Source organism: Pinus tabuliformis, chromosome X, assembly GCF_031772625.1.
Source record: "Pinus tabuliformis cultivar Carrire ecotype Pingquan chromosome X, CPIR1, whole genome shotgun sequence".
NCBI lineage: Eukaryota > Viridiplantae > Streptophyta > Pinopsida > Pinales > Pinaceae > Pinus > Pinus tabuliformis.
In genome coordinates, this window is record NC_142308.1 from 48,829,004 (window position 1) to 48,847,233 (window position 18,230).

At 35.2% G+C, this 18,230-nt stretch overlaps 1 pseudogene; it reads left to right on the top strand.

Moving 5' to 3' along the window:
* Positions 1-15,876: 15,876 nt before the first annotated feature.
* Positions 15,877-17,558, top strand: LOC149138268 (UDP-glucosyltransferase 29-like; annotated as a pseudogene).
* The last annotated feature ends 672 nt before the right edge of the window (positions 17,559-18,230 follow it).

Sequence of the window (18,230 nt, forward strand, 5' to 3'; positions counted from 1 at the left end):
TACAGAAGGAGGTTTCCCATAAGAGTTAGATGAAGAGTTGCAACCATAACAAAAAATCAGACTTGGAAAGACATCATTCTCCTTGACATGTGGCAACATTTTAGAGAGGGAGAGACCTTGAATTGAATGGACTAGAGACGTTGCTATAAGGGACATAACTTTGAAAACTTTCCCAAGCATATTATCATCACAATCAATTTTATCATTATTTCTTATAGGAAATAATGAGAGGGTCTGAAACCACTTACCTGGGGAGGGAGGATGATCGTCCTCTGTGTCTTCAACTTTGGAATCCATAGGATCCTTCTCCCTCGGTCCTGAGGCCTCAATCTGCATGTCCAAAAGTTTCTTAATCCAAATTTTTTTGGATGAGTGGAATTTTTCTTTCGTGTGCAATTAGAGATGAGGTGTCCTACCTCATGGAAAGAAAAACAATGGAAGAGCGCCTTTCAATAATCAATCTTTTGATTCCAAACCACCTTGTTGAATACCAATTCAGTATTCTCCAAGAAATGTTCGCTTGGGTTGATATCCACTTACTGCCATGCTACTCATCCATCTTGCTTCAAAAGGAAAACTTCCTCCCAACCAACAAATTGGCTAATATGATTTCCTATTTTTTCCAAATCCGATTTGTTCTAGAATGCCGTCGATAAAGCTGGGATGAGGGCCCATTTTTTTGCATTCACTTGGGGCTACGCGAAGCGTCGTAATCCATATTCCACTTTTAAATCATCAACCTAGATATTCACCTACATTAGTTTGCACTTCATCTACTTTAATGAGGATAACACATAATCAAGCTTTAGGAAATTTATGTGGAATAGCAAAAAAAATTGGTAATAAGAGCCCAATTGGAATTGATCCAATGTTGTATAGAAGAATGTTTAACCACCTTCTTAGAAAATTGGCCAATTAGATCCCTATACATAAGTTGTAGAATGTATGAAAGTGGAATATCATCCCCTATTACCATTCAAATATTTGAATTTCATTGCTTTAGAGACTGTCACATGATGCTTATTGTGATTAGGGCTTGTTGTATCCAAAGTCGAAGCATGCTTAGCAGAAGGTATCAGGCCTGGAACATCTAGATGTTGTGCATTATCTGGATGATTTGATGGAAAAGTAAATAAGCCTTGAGAAAAGTGAGACACTTCCACTCTAATATGAATGGAAGGTGAAACGAATGGGTGATCCTTTCTAAAAATAAAATCTTCATGGGATGGGTATGCATGCCCACTTTAAGGGCTATCCTTGCCATAATAAAGTAGTTCCTCATCCATATTAAACCCCCATAAAAATGCCAACGAAGACTTAAACTCAGATGAGTGACATGGAAATCGGAAAGTAAAATATGCCAGAATATGACAATGGAAAAATAGAACCCAAAAAAGGAAAGAAACTCTCTACCCCCAAGAAACTCAGGTCAAAAGAAAACCTCTAAGTGTTTTTAGCAATATTAACTACTTATTACACATCATATTTAGTCCATATATATCAAATATTTGTATAATCATTTTTCTTATTTTTTAAAATTTAATTTTAGTAAATATTTTATAAATTAATAGTTAAAATGAATTTTAACTAATTTATTCATTTATATTTATATTGTATCACATTTTTATTTTAATATTTTTCAATGAAATTTTAAATATATACACATATATATATATACATATATAATTTATTCATATATTAAAATAAATTTATTATTATTTTTATATTGTAACACATTTTTATTTTAAAATATTAAATATTTAGTATAATTTTATTGTAATACTTTTCAACAAAATTTTAATTTTATATATGTATAAACCAACTATGATTGATATGTATATATTATAAATTTTATGGTCTTTTTTTGTTTGTTAGGTAATGTGAGTTATAAGATGACCAGCGTGTTTAATTTGTGGTTTGAGTAGTCACAATCCAGGAGGCATCTAAATCCACACTAGCCTTTAGCATGAGTAATTTTTGGCTAACAAATTTTGAATAAATGACTTTTTAACTACAAATCATCTTAATAAAATAACCTCTCACTTCCTATTCTACGCCCAAAAAAAATTACTTATTTTATATTTATAAAAAATATAATATAATATAAGAATTTTTTGTATTTTATTAAAATAAAACATATACATTAAATTATTTAAATTTAATAAAAATATAAAATACGTGATATTATTTATAATTAATTATTCCAAAGTAAAATTAATAAATAAATATATAAATTGAATTATTTATTTTAATTAAAATTAATAAAATAATATATAAAACCTATAAAATTAATAAATTAGTTTTTAAACGACATATTTTAATTTTAATTTTTAAACACACGAAAATAAAATTAAGGCATTACATATTATAATTTAGTGTGGAGCCAACCTTGTTTGACTTTACGTAACCAAACTTCCTTTATCACATTTTCATTGCGTTGGTCCTTTGGATACCTCTGCGCGTGCCAGGTATCTATGACCAACCAAGCTTCCTTTATCACATTTTCATTGCGTTGATTCTTTGGATACCTCCGTGCTATTAAGTATAATGGCACGGAAGGTAAAGGTGTGATCATTTGATACATCAACGTTTTTTAATAGAGAGGATTACTGGAAGATCAGTAGTCGCTGGGTCCCAACCCTTTCTTTTTAGTCGTTTTCTTCCTTTGATTTAGCTTGTTTTTATTGTTTTTTTATTTTTTCCCCTTGTTCCCCATATCCTGGCCTTAGTTCTTTGAGGTGTAGTTGTTATAGTTTGAGATATTTTAATAGCACTTAATTTATGATTCTAATAACATAGGGAAAATAATCTTGAAACTAATCTTTAACCCTTAAATAAACTATTAATTAATTTTAAATATTTAAATATTATTTCTAACCCTTAAATCACTCTAACATTTATATATTTAATAACCTTTATATATAACTATTAATTTAAAATTAATTTATTTTATAGTTAATTTAGTTTAAAATATTAATTTATTATTAAAATTATTATTTAATAATTTTAATAAATTAAAAATTTATGAGAACATTCTTGTTAGTTTGGATCATTTATAACCTTTATAAATAACTATTAATTTAAAATTAATTTATTTTATAACTAATTTAGTTTAAAATATATATAAATATAAGTATAGTCCCTTTAACTTATATTTGAATAAAAATATAATTAACTATTTTACTCTAATATTTATATAATAACTTTTGCAATAAACTATTAATTACTCTATTATTTACATATATGATTACCTTGTCAACTAACAAGCGATCCTCCCGTAGAGGCATTGGGGGAATAGCTTGTTATATTAAGAAGAACATCTCCCCTCATGTTAGGATTTATAAAAACGACCCTCACAACCAATATAGTTGGATAGAGATCAAAGACATTAATAATAAAAAGTCCTACATAGCAATATGTTATTTTCCCCCCATTAATTCTAACTTTTATAAGAAGAAATCTAGATAAAACTAACCCTTACAATGGTTTAGAGAATGATATTTCTAGCCTAAGGAATGACGGTAATGTCCTTTTAATAGGTGACTTTAATGCTCGAACATCAAACAACCAAGCTATTATTCTAAGCAATCATTCCAATCCTAATCCTCTTTGGTTAGACGAAGACCCTACTTTGGCTAGCAGGTACAAAAGGAGCTCTGAAGATCTCAGCGAAAATTTGTTTGGGTCGGAGCTAGTCAAGCTCTGTAGTGCTCAGGATCTCATAATTTGCAATGGTCTAAAGAAGTGGCCCAATTCCAACAAGATGACCTGCATCCATGGACTTGGTAGCAGCGTGGTAGACTATGTTATTTCCGATCTCCCATTATACAACGAAATAATAAAGTTTGACATCTTAAACGACCACGAACCTGACTCTGATCATAGGCCTTTACTTATAACTCTAAATTTTGTCATGCATAGAGTTCCCATAGAAAATAATACTTATAGCCAAAAGAACTTAATATTTGATAGAAATGAAAATGATCTCTTTCTAAATGAATTAAAAACTAATTTGCTTCCTTTATCTAGTATAGACAACATAGAAGACCTCTATCATAATTTTACTACAACCCTCTCATATTCTATTAACAAGTTCTCAATTGAAGTTTCAAATAATAAAAGAAATAGCAAAACCAATCCATGGTATGACAAAGATTGTAAAAGTGCGAGGAGAGCAATTAAGGAAGCTGTTGATGAATCTCTTAAAATGGACAAGATAAAAATATACAAAGCCCTAACTAAAAGGAAAAAGAGGCAGTACATTCGTCAAAGACAGGAGAATCTCTTACACCTCTCTAAGGTAGATCCTAAGAAATTTTGGAGGCAGATTCTAACTAGGAAGACTAAGGATAATAATAAAATTGCTCTTCATGATTGGAATTCCTATCTTAAAAAGCTTTATGAATCTCCAAATGCCATGGATAATTTGGAAACCCTTCTCACAACGAAAGAAGTTTTCTCTTTAGAAGACATTAAGTTTGGGGTTAATCGCCTCGCTAATTGGAAAGCTAAGGACATTGAAGGTTACCAAGCGAAAATCTTAAAAATTGGAGGTCCTGTCCTCATCCCCCACATCCACAAGCTTTTCAATCAAGCAATCAAGCGAGGGTTCCCTAAACCTTGGACTGAGAGCCTCATTATCCCTATTTTTAGAAGTGGGGATACAAATAACCCTTCTAATTATCGAACAATTATGATCAGCCCTCTCTTAGCCAAGTTATATGGTAGTATTTTGGAAAAGAAGTTAAGCATATGGCTTGAAAGTGAAGGTAAGCGGGCTAAAGGCCAAGTAGGTTTCAGAAGGCATCACTCAACAATAGACCACCTTGTTACGCTTAGGATCATTGTGGAGGAATGTCATAATGATAAATCCAATTTATTTTGTTGCTTTGTGGACTTTAGAAAGGCTTTTGATACGGTTCCTAGATACAACCTTTGGAATATATTAGAAGAGCTAAAGGTTCCTCTCGAGTTGAGAGCTGCGCTATAAGGTTATACGAGAATGTAATTTCCAAGCTAAAGAGCAATGAGGGGTGGTCGAAAGATATTAAGTGTAAAATCGAAGTTAAACAGGGTTGCCCCCTCTCCCCTACCCTATTTGGCATTTACATCGATAAGCTCGAAGGCTATTTAGAGGAAGCAGGATGTGATGGCACGATCTTAGCTGGGATAGTCGTCATCCTTCTTCTTTATGCTGACGATATTGTTCTTTTGGCAAGGTGCCCATCTGATCTTAATAAGCAACTCAAGCTTCTTAAGGATTTCTGCTCTACCATGGGTATGACTGTTAACACTGATAAAACAAAAGTTATGATTATCAAATCCAAGAAGGACACTTACGCTAATTTTATGTATGACAATAATAACTTGGAGGAAGTGTATTCTTACAAGTACCTAGGAATTGATATTCATCACAAGCTCAACTGGAACCATAGCATTGAGAAAAGGATTAATGGGGGGTGGAAAGCTTATTTTGGTCTTGAAAATAATTGTAAAATAGCAAACCTCGTAATGTGGGATAAAAAGAAGTTCCTCTTTGAAACTTTAGTCACTCCTGCTATCTTATATGGCTGTGAGGTTTGGGGTTGCAGCATCTCCAGAGAGTCATGGAGAAAGATTGAGCAAATCCAGAAGTGCTTTATAACTTACAACCTGAAAATTAAAAGTAATACACCCTATCCTATTCTCCTTATAGAAGCAGGTCTTTCCCCTATTGAGAGCCTAGCTATGCTTAGGTTTCTGTTGTACAAGCACAAAATCAGTAACATAGACGATCATAGACTTCCTAAGCTAGCTTTAAATTCTAGCCAAAACCACCTAAGGCTCAATCGAGGGTGGCATAAAGACACAAGGGCCTGGTTAAACTATTGGGAGATCAACGAAAATGATGCATTGCAAAACATAAATAACATTAAAGATATTGTTACCTCTAACTTCAAAGAAAAAATGTGGTGTGAAAAAGATTTAGCGGCTAAAAGAAAATTAAGTTATTATAAGAAGGTCATCAACCCCACCCTAGAAGATCAAAAGTATCTCTCTATTTTAACTAGCTCAAAGAAGAAAATTAATATAGCAAAGATTAGAACGAATTCTCATGAGCTCCATAGTGAAACAGTTCGTTGGGCAGTTCCTAAAACACCATGGATGGAAAGGATCTGCCATATATGTGAGAATAGGAACATCGAGGATGAAAACCACTTCATGTTAGAGTGCCCCGCGTATAACCACATTAAATCTCAGTTTCACAATCTTTGTTACAATACTGACCTTCCTAGCCTTTTACAATGTCAAAATTATAGTGAGCTCGGGAGACTTCTCTCCAAGCTTTTTGAGCATAGGAATAAAATCTTAAATCAAAATAAATAATTTGTTTCTTTAGGTCTGATAGACCATTGTTTGGTCTCAGCGGACGTTAACCATTATCATCATCATCATCATTAATAATAATTTCTTTATTAACTTATTTTATAATTTAGTTTTTTGATTATTTTAAATTATATTTATAATTATAAAATGGTCCATTTACTTTAATAAGAATATAACCTTCTGAATTTAACTTATTTAATTAAATAAAGGTTATCCCCCTAGTCAAACTAACTGTTCCCCGGTCAAATTTAGTCGTTGCCATCATAGCTGTTACCTGGTTATGAAATATAGCCGTTGGATATTCTGCTCTGGCTATTTAATATGCAAAGCGAGATCTGTTCATTCAACTTGTCCTGATGATGAACCACACTGGTTGGTTCGAAATGCGTCGACATAAGCATCCTGAAATGCGTCGACATAAGCATCCTGATATGATTTTCGCCAAAAAATTCTCTCTCAAACTTAATATGGATCACAAAAGCCTAAATTCAATAGTCTAAAAACTTATAAAATTATTTTTATTAAAAATAACAAATTATGAAATTTTTAAAAATACAATAATAATAATAATAATAAAAAAATAAAAATAAATAAATATTAATAATTTTTATATAATTTTTTTTATAAAAGAGTATGAAAATAATAAATAAGTTAAGAAATTTTCATATATGAAAAAAAAAAGAAAAAAAAACATGTATTCTAGGTTTTAAACTAAACACCATTCATCACCAAATCCTACAACATATTATAGGTTTTAATTTTAAAGTGAAATAAGTAAAGAGCACATGAACAAAAGATAAGATAAAATATCTAACAATAATAGAAATGTCAATCACTTTCCATAGCATATTATAGAAAATGTCATCGTTGTCAAAATTAAAATTGTGGCATATACCTAGTGCACGTATAATACTCTTACAATAAAACTGTAGCATATACCTAGTGCACATATAATACTCTACAATAAAATATCACCGTATCATTTTCAAATCAATTTTGTGACATGGACCCATTTCATATATTATACTCTATAGCTATAATTAATTATCCATTTGCACGTAAAGGAAGGTGGGTAACATTTTTTAAATAATAGAGTTTTTATTAAGTTTATGGTGTTTTGAATTGATCGTGTCTTTAAGAGTTCTTTTCTCTTAAGATACTTCTTTCGAAAAAGTTTATAAATCAAAACGTGAAGATTGATTTATAAAAAGTAAATTAATTAATTTATAAAATGTAAATTAATTAATTTATATAGAGTTTGGTTTTTATTCAAAATTCTATTAAAAAATATTAATATAATATTTATTTAACGTGATATTGTTTTAACAGAAACGAACATTTTTTTTCTTCACAAAAGATGATTGGGAATGTGATTTAACATGTTTTAACGTTTTTCCCTCATGAAAATAAAATTTGTATTTGTATTTATAAAAAAGAAAATACATTTTGTATATACACATTTTTATAAATATTCTGTTTTATTTGAATAGTTTAGATATTTGGAAAAACTAAAAAAAAATATATATGAAGGTATGTGAGTATATATCTATTAAAAGTTCATAAAAATATAGAGACAAGATATAAGTTTTGTTCTATTAGAAAATGAAAAACATAAATATAAGTTTGTCCTAAAGATGATAAACAAGAAAAATGGCTGCATATGCAGCGTATAGAGCATAATGTAAATATAGAGTGATAATTAAAAAAAAGGACCTTCTAAGTAAGGTATGTAATAAAATTGGCGCTGCTTAGGTCCCCTGTACTCAGTCACCACCCATAATCCCAGATCCATGAGAATGCCTACTTTAAAAATCTCGCCAATGGTCTTGTTCCTCTCCCTGTAAACATTGCAACATAAGAAGGATGTGAAAAATAACATAATACATTAAATGTCACCCACAATATCAACATGCAATAAGTTTTTGCAACATTGGATACAGTTCACCCAATTAATAACAATAAGAGAATCCCCAAAGCACTAAAAATGTGTGACCCCCTTTTCAACAGCCAAAAACAAGAGCATGACATGTAACAATCTCAACCCAATTATTAGAACCTTGCCCCAGGCCCATCTTCACATGAAAATAATGTTTATCATTTAGATGAAGGATGAAACCCCCACCAAAAATAAAATCACTTCTTGGGGAAGCCCCATCAAAATATCCCCATGTTTTTGAAAAAGCCACCTGCTCAAGAACAATGACTTGACCATAGGAAGGAGAGGGACCTTTATAAAATGTTTTAGGATTTCCAAACTTTCTACTGCAGATTTTATAGGACAAGATGGAGAACCCATAAATATTTCATTATTATGTGCAATCCAAATCAATCAGCATAGAATCAATGGGAGAGCCCAAAAAGGGAGAGGGGCCCTATCTCCCAACCAAGATTGCCAAGCAACAGAGACTGTTAACCCCAAGCAATGACAATTTGGCCCAGGATGGAATAACAAAGGTCCCAGACCCACACCAAAAATGTGTCATGCATGAAAATATGATCAATCGACTCCCCCGAAGCCTACCAAAGTGCACACCACCCTGGCCTAATCTTAAAACAACGTTGCAAGATATCCCATGTTGGAATCTTGTTAGTCATAATAGCCCATACCAACAATTTTGATATTTTTGGACACCAATATTTCCACAAAGCTCCCCACTGCCAATCTAAGTATGGGTTTAGCTCGACCGCACTAAGAAAGGTGTAACCAATATTTGGAGCGTAAACACCATGAGGTGCAATCACCCAAACCAATTCATCCATCCAATCACAGAGCCGAAGATTAGACAACCTGAAGGAAGCAATGTAAAAATGTCATTCCTCTATGAAATAATTTGGCAACTGTAGATTTTCCATAGACAACCAACCTTGATGCCACATAGTTGTGCGCTCTGGATTAAAAACCCAAGAGAACCAATAAATGCCCCTGTCATGTAGGAAAGTAATAAGTGGCAGGGAGAGAATGTGTTCATTCATACACTGTTATGAAACCAGCTCAAGAAAAGATAGAAAAGATAGATCAACGCTTTAGAATTCAGCCTCTTCGAGGGGGCAACCTCCTTTACATTACATAAATGAACAATTCTTTGATGATACAAATGAAAAGACCTCCTTTCTATATATAGGAGTCTAAGGGGTCATAACATAAACAGAGCCGACATAACAATAATAATGTAAGGGCACAATAATAACAATAGTGGGCTTCTATGGGGCACATTAGTAACAATATGGGCACTACATGGGTACATCAATATAATAAGTGGGTTGTACTAATAACAATAAGGGGTTAGCAGTATAGGGGCCTAACATGCCCCTCTCCTTCAAAAAGCATTGTCCTCAACGCTTGAGTAGTTCTTGATGCTTCTGTATAAAATTCTTGTCCTCCCATGTGGAATCTTTAGCGGGTAAGTTCTTCCACTTGATGAGATACTCTGAAATTGATCGATTTCGTAATTGTCGGGTTCTTGTTTCTGTGACTGCTCCAGGTTCCAATATGATTTTTCCTTCCTTTTCAATATCTGGCAATATTGTTTGAATTGGGATCTTTTGCAAGTTTTGAATAAGTGGCCATATTTCTTTGTCCTTCTTCCATTCATCCCTTGCTTCGTTTATCCAATCTGGTTGGATAATAGAAATAGCACAAAACAATGCTTCCACATCCTCATCCTTGAAGAGTCTTCCCATTCGGTAAGGTCGCCATTTTTTAAGTGCATGTAGTATTGCCAACGTTTCCTTCTCATAAATAGCTTGCTTTAGATGTAGCAGTAAAAATACCCAATCGCCTACATCAAAACAATTTTCACTATGATGTTGATCTACCTGTTGTTTCATTTGATTTTGCACCGAAGTGGCGCTATCCTTTAAAAGTTGGAGAACTTGTTGTTGATGCTCGATGTGATCTTTCACTGCTTGAACCTTTTTCTTTTTGATATGTCCTTCTATCTTTAGATTTTGAGGAGTGGTAATTTCTTCCAATCCTTTACAAGATATGGTCGGATTCATTTCTTGACGCTCGATGTGATCTTTCACTTCTTCAACATTTTTCTTCTTGATATGTCCTTCTGTCTCGCTAGTTTGAGGAGTGGTAATTCTGACCAGTGAATTACAAGATATGGTTGGATTCATTTCTTCTTTCTTGATGTGATCTTTCACTTCTTGCACATTTTTCTTCTTGATATTTCCTTCTATCTTGAGAGTTTGAGGAGTGGTCATTCTTGCCAATAGTTTACAAGATATGTTCTGATTCATTTCTTCTTTCTCTGGGGTCGGGTCCTGACATATATCCTCTTCTTTTGATGTTTCTTGATCCTTTTCTTCCTCCTCTTCATACTCTATGTAAAAAAATTTCTTCTCAGCACACTTATGACCTTTAGCGCATTTGCTGTCACAATTGTAACAAAGCTCTTTTTCTATTTTTTCTTCCAATTGTTGTGGTGTAACCCTTGTAGGTTGTGGAAGGCTAGGAAGAACAACACGTCCATCTTTATAGTTGTGAGTGGTAGACTTCCTTGTTGCCATAATTTTACTTTCAAATATGTCACAAAACCCTTTTACTCTTTCCAATTGTTGTGGTGTTGCTCTAAAGAAGGTGTTGCTCTTTGTATCCTCATAATGTGCTATCATTTCCTCCGTGAGAATTGACCACGTAACAAGTTTTTTACGAGAACAAAGCCCTTTATACCATAAAAATTGATCCGGTTCTAAATATGAAGATGCAATACATACCTTTTGTAACAGTGATACACCATGTAGATCAAAATATTTCTCCATCTGAAGTATCCAATTTACCGGATCCTTGCCATCAAACTTCCTCATCTTGCTTTTTCTTGATTTTAGGACCTCGAACTTGAAACGACTGTAACTCTGTACTTGCAGATATTTAAGTTCTGAAATTGCTACTTGTAGTAGCCCTCTGTGTCCTCTTTCCAATGCCACTAGTCTGATCCAAATTGGATTCCCCAAAAAAGAGTTATGCACAATCTCCCAAGATGACCTGATTATAGACCTTTCCAGAAGAGTGAACTTGTATGAAGTGCCACGTGTCAATTTTTCGACCTATGGATCTAAAAAATGCATACAAGAAACTATAGTCCGTCCTCTTTCTGTACCTTCTTATGAAATTTCAATCCAATGCTCTGAGAGAAAGTTATGACTATTTTCCCCAGGTCACCTGTTTTGAATGTAATTCAGGAGTCTGCAAAAAGACCAACTTCCTTAGATCATGTCTCCACAAATATCACACGAAACGCTTTGAAATTCGGACCCAAGGTTCAGCGTGATATCTTCTCAAATGGGTTTTTTTTGCGACTTCTGAAACGTCACAGAAAAAAAGTTATAGCGAAAATGCCACGATGACCTGTTTGGAGCAGCGAAACCCTAGAATCCAAAGCTCTGATATCAAATGTTATGAAACCAGCTCAAGAAAAGATAGAAAAGATAGATCAATGCCTTAGAATTCAGCCTCTTCGAGGGGGCAACCTCCTTTACATTACATAAATGAACAATTCTTTGATGATACAAATGAAAAGACCTCCTTTCTATATATAGGAGTCTAAGGGGTCATAACATAACCAAAGCCGACATAACAATAATAATGTAAGGGGATAATAATAACAATAGTGGGCTTCTATGGGGCACATTAGTAACAATATGGGCACTACATGGGTACATCAGTATAATAAGTGGGCTGTACTAATAACAATAAGGGGTTACACTAGCAATATAGGGGCCTAACATACACTTAGGCCATGGATCCATACCAATGTGTAACCGATGGCTATTTCCGACTCGCCAATCTAAACATGATGCCGCTAGATCAAAGGAATGAAGAGTTGTACACCAAATCACATAAATACTTTGATGTGGCTAGTTTGGCATATAGATCTAGTCCTCCAAAGATAAATGCTCGATGTATTTCGAAACAACCACCTATGTCCACAAACTCTCCAAAGAAATAAGCCTCCACACATTTTTTGTCGCTAGTACTTTGAAGAAGAAATATATGTTTTTTAGCCCCCATCCACCAAGAAGTACTGCTCGCTGCTCTGCACTCTCAGTTGAAGTCTTCTCATTTCTGCCTTCAAGTGGCCGGTCTTCATGGTTGCGGCCTGTGGGGGGAGGCTCCGTTGCCCCCCCATCGAGATGTTCATTGGTTGTGGCTACCATATCCACCAAACCTGTACTGGCAGTAGTACTGCGTGGCCCTGAGAGACTGCTTGCTCTGTCTTTGCGCCATGTAAAGGTTTGTCAAAAACCCTAGTCTGCCAATTTCCTTTGCCTCCCATTCAAAAATATATTTTAAATAACAAAACAAACCACAATTTCTTCACATTTTTCAAAAAAACAAATTAATAATTTTTATTTTTTATTTTTAATGATAAAAATTTAATTATTACAAACCTCATGAAATATATGATATTAATATTAATTATGTGATAAGAGTATTATCTTTTATATCCCGATGGTACATAATATAATCACTTTTATCTTAAAAACAAAGAAAATATATATAAAACTAAAAGAATATATTATTAATAAAAAAAGATAATTTTAAATTAAGAAAAACAAAGAAAATGCATATAAAAATAAATATCCAAATGGTACAAAATATAATCACTATTATCTTTAAAAAAGGTATACATATAAAAATAAAAGAATAAATTATTAATAAAAAATATATTTTTAATTTGAAAAAAACAAAGAAAATGAATATAAAATAAAAGTAGATATTATTAATAAAAAGAGGCTTTTGAAAAAGAGTGAAAATTTGACATAATGAACCTTTTGATAATTCACTATTGTATCCATATCAAATACGAACCTTTTGATAATTCACTATTGTAGTATTGTGCTAGTTTTATGGTTGAAAAACCATAAAAATATTCTGTAAAATGCACGAATCTCTCCCTCATGTGCTCCAAGTCTCCAAGTCCCCTTTCAGGGCGGTTCTGTTGAGCATAATCAATATCCCACTTTTCTTCATACTAATCATCATCCCATCAGTTTTGAACCAACCGGTGCTCTTTCACATAATGGATTAGCGAGGAAACCATTAGGTGTACCACTACGGCTACACAGGAAAGGGAAGAAAAATAACGCTGAACCGGGAAGAACCGAGAAGATTTCACCAAGGCGGCTACTTTCACCTCTCTTTTTCTACCTCTTTTTCTGCGGCTTGCATCAGAATCATGCTTTTCATCTATCTGTGTCACGATAAGCCTTTCTCGAATTTCTATCTGTTAATTAGGGAGCAACACAATGCCAAACAATAGACCCAACACATAGAATTGCAGAGAAATAAATGGTTAGGGGGGCGCGACCTTAAGCTACTATAGCTCTGGTAGGTTGGGTGAGGCACTCTTGAACTAGTCTACTTCTTAAAAATCCCAAATCCCTGAAACTTTTGGAATAATACAAGCATCGTGGGTCATGGGTTCGAAATGTCTGGAAGGTTCCAGCTGTAGCGATATGGGATGAACTCACTAGATTGTGGCTTCCACTAGTCCAATTTGATACGTTTTTAAGCGGGACACAACCATTTTTGCCTCATCCTAGTGTAAAGGCACGTGACACTAGTGCTAGGGTCCACATGGTCCATGGAGCCAATTTTTCTTTTTAATAAGCATTGGAGAGATCTCGTTCATGGCAAGAATATCTGAATTCGCATATTGTCTCTCGCTTAATTCCTGTTGTGTTGATTGTAAGTCAAGTCTACTAATTGTGTCCTAAGGTCGACACGATAATCAAGGGGAGCTTGTTTTTGGAGGTTGGACGTTCTATCTCGTTTTATCTCCTATCGACATTTCAGGTCAAAAACATCACAGACAAGGGCAAAGGCATGGGCTTTAGGACTTCGAGTTGTTTGGTGCGTTATCCATCAACAAAATTATGGGTAGATTGGCCCCTATTTTTGGGTCCGCCAAACTATTATTGGGTTCGCATAAAAAATAATTTCTCGAGGCAATCTCGTGCAGGGGCTACTGCCCTTCTGGGACCCCTCCGCCTTCCTGGGACCCCTCCACTGCACTCAACACAATGTACACCACGCGAGGCTAGTCGTGGAAAGAATATAACACACACCCAATACTTGCATCATGCCTTTGTTTTTGTCTTGCATCACAAGATTTCAACTCAACTATCATATGCATACAACAACATAAGCAAACGAACCTCTGTCATAAGCTCATCAACATCTCCATTCAACTAGGTCACACTTTTGTCAAGCATCACAATCTCAACTCTTTCATCTTTGATCAACATAGCCTCTGCATGATTTAGGTGGGTATTGGTGGCCACTCGCCTATTCCACTTGGACCTCCACTGTAGTTTTTTTTTTCAGTTTCCTTAATTGTAGCATAACTTACTATTTTTGGCAGTTTTCGAGTCTTTAATTTCCGGAGCCATTTCGAGGGCCAAGAAGACATTTTTTGGGAAATGAGAGACATTAGAAAATTGCAAGATCAATTTATTAGCTTGTTCTCAACCTCCTCTTAGAGATCTTTGGAACTAGGTATTATGATAGTTAAAGGATTTTCATGTGCCAAAGTTACGACAGCAGGAAGTTGATGGTCCAACTAACCCTAATGAAGCCCACAAGCTTTTGCCGCTTGATCTCCTAGGGTTAGGTTTTTGGATGTTTAGATTTCCCATTGTTTTTTCAAGATAAAAAAGCCACCGAGCCTGGTTGTAACACAATTCAAAAGGCATGTAGCTATCACATCTCTTCTCAGAGATAAACTACCATCGCCTGAGCTAATTTATTTCCATTCTGCATGTAACATTTTTCAATAATCTATTATAACTGAATTGAAGTTATAATTTCATTGTATCTTTGTGTTTCTATTCACATCTTTATTTCATTTCGTTCATTCATAAATCTAGATAACTACACCATACCTTAGCATCATCATCATCGAACATAAATATACCTTGTTACTGCTCTATTCGTTTACCATCAACACATACCTTAATGCTCATTTACCATCACTAACAACCACTCTAATATTTATAACAACATTTTTACCCTAAATTAATTAATACCTAAAAGGAAAAATAATAGATATTTATAACTTGATAATGCTTCTAGTCTCGATTACTTTTTCAAAAAACATTTCTCTCTCAATATTCGAAAAATAATAGAAATTTATAACTTGATAATGTTTCTAGTGTACTACTTTTTCAAAAAAGATATCTTTTTCAATAGTGTATTACTTTTTCAAAAAACATATCTTTTTCTATATCCTGGCCACGTCTTATCTTTGGCTTCGCGTACACCTATTTCATTAATTTTTCATTATTTATTTATTGTATATTTCATAAAACCAACCACCAAAACCAGAGGGTCCACCATTTAACTGTCTTCGCCTACACATGTCTCATTATCTTTGTTTTATTATTTTTTTTCCACACAAAACAACCAAAACCAGACTATCTACCATTTAACTATGACCAACGTGGTTTTCATCCTGGGAATGTGAACACATTTCTTTATTTATTTTTGCCAGTGCTTGTCAACCCAACTTTCTTTGACGGTATATCGGTTTAAGTGTCGTTAAACTTTCATTCATTCACTCTCCTCTGATAGATATCAGAGCGAACAACAAAGCAAGATTAATGGATTTATACAGTGCAAGTTGCTGCCACGATTCAAATGACAGATCTTCAAAAATACTTCACGTTCTAATGTTTCCCTGGCTGGCTCGCGGCCATCTTTCTACATACGCAGAGCTAGCCAAAGGACTCGCAGAACGCGGCATCAAAGTCTCCTTTCTCACAACTCCTCTCAATGTTGCCAAGATAGAGCCGCTTTTCATCGTCACAAATCGAAACTCGCGGGGCAAAGTTGAGATGGTGGAACTGCCATTGCCAGCGGTGGAAGGATTGCCTCCCGGGATCGAGTGCACGTCCGACACTCCGGCCCATCTATGGCCTCTCTTACTCCGCGCCGTGCACCTCTTAGAGAAGCCATTCGAAAACCTACTGCGCCGCCTTTCTCCAGATGTGGTAGTCTTCGACTTGGTTCAATACTGGACTCCTCGAGTGGCAACCAAGCTCGGCATACCCACCGTCTTCTTCATTATCTTCGGTGCGGCGTATTCGAGTTATCAGCTCTCACCGCTTAACGCCGAATATGGAGAACACGTCACCGCAGACGACCTGATGATTCCTCCGCGGGCTACCCCTCATCCACCATCTCATGGCGGCGGTTTGAAGCGCAGTTTACGCTCAAGATATTTCACATGAGAGAGGACACCGATGGTTTGAGAGGTATAGATCGGATAGTCGCATGTATCAATGGCTGTCAGGCTATTGCAGTAAAATCGTGCTACGAGTTTGAAGGGAAGTTCATCGACTATTTCCAGCGGGTCACCGGGAAACCGGTCATTCCCGTAGGTACGCTTCTGCAATCAAATGCCGGGCCTCTGGACTCCGAGTGCTTGAAATGGCTTGGAAGGAAGGCCGCTTCTTCCGTTGTGTATGCTTCCTTCGGCACCGAATGTTTTCTTTCGAGTGAAGAGATCCGAGAGGTGGCTATGGGATTGGAAGCGAGTGGGCATCCATTTATTTTAGTATTGCATTTTGCCCGCGGCCATGCCGACGGCTCGACTTCATTGCCCGAGGATTTTGGAGAACGGATTGGGGACAGAGGGTTGGTATTGACTGACTGGGCGCCACAGAAAGAGATTTTATCACATTCTTCAACCGGCGCTTTTCTGACGCATTGTGGTTGGAGCTCTGTCATGGAGGGAATGAGCGTGGGATTGCCTCTCATCGCTCTGCCGATGCAATGGGATCAGGGGTTGAATGCCAGATTGATTGTCACTGAATTGAAAGTGGGTGTGGAGGTCGCTAGAGGGGCCGACGGCGGAGCCAGCAGGGAGGACATTTGCAGAGGTGTGAGGGCAGTAATGGCACCGGAAGAGGGGAAGGAGGTGAGGCAGAGGGCATCGCAGATGGGAGATGTGTTCAGAAAGATGATATTGAATAGGGAAAGCTGTAAGGGATCTGAAGAGCGATATGTTGATAAATTCGCTCAGCAGCTTCTTGCACTGGCCACGGCAACGAGCGGACATGGTTGCCATTGAATCGAATTCAGGAGCCATATGTGCGTACTCTTTTTTAATAACTATATTCAGGAGCCGATATGCATGTACTCTTTTTTAATAACTATAAGTGGGGATAATTTTTATTTGAAATTCCTGTGTTTGATTGCTATATCGCGTTAAATCGAATTTTGTTGGATTTTTTTTCGTGCTATCGGCTGATTTGGAATTTGAAATAAATTGGTTGAATTACTAATTTAATATTTTGTAAGTGAGTTGTGTGTAAGGAATCTGGATAACTAGGCGGTGGCAATTTGCCTAAAAATGATTCACTGGTTTTGAAAAAATTGATTGATTGATTTTAAAAAAAACAAGAGACACTCCCACCGGCCTAATCCAAAAAAATTGTAAAATAATAATAATTATGCATACGTATTTGTTTTATTTCGATTTTTCGTGCGACATTTGGGGTCGACAGTCGGCCGTGCAATCCGTCGACGACCGTCCATGGCAGTTCCACCAGCTGGACCTCCCCCACCCAGATGTGATTTGCCCAAAAGAAGGGTCACTGGGGGCTTCATCTTCAGCGAAGTTGTCAGAAATGGAGATTTCGATGCGTCGGTTGGATGGCAACAGAGGTTAAATTTGACGGGTCCCCTTACCCATCAAAGATTTTTTTTTGTGACGTTTTTACTTTTAAACTACTTTTCTTGTGATTTTTAATATTTATTTTTAATCTGCATAATATTTTTTCAAACTATTTTTTCAAAACAACTGTGCATAATATTTTTCCAAAACAACAATCGACGACGAAAAGTAATCTGG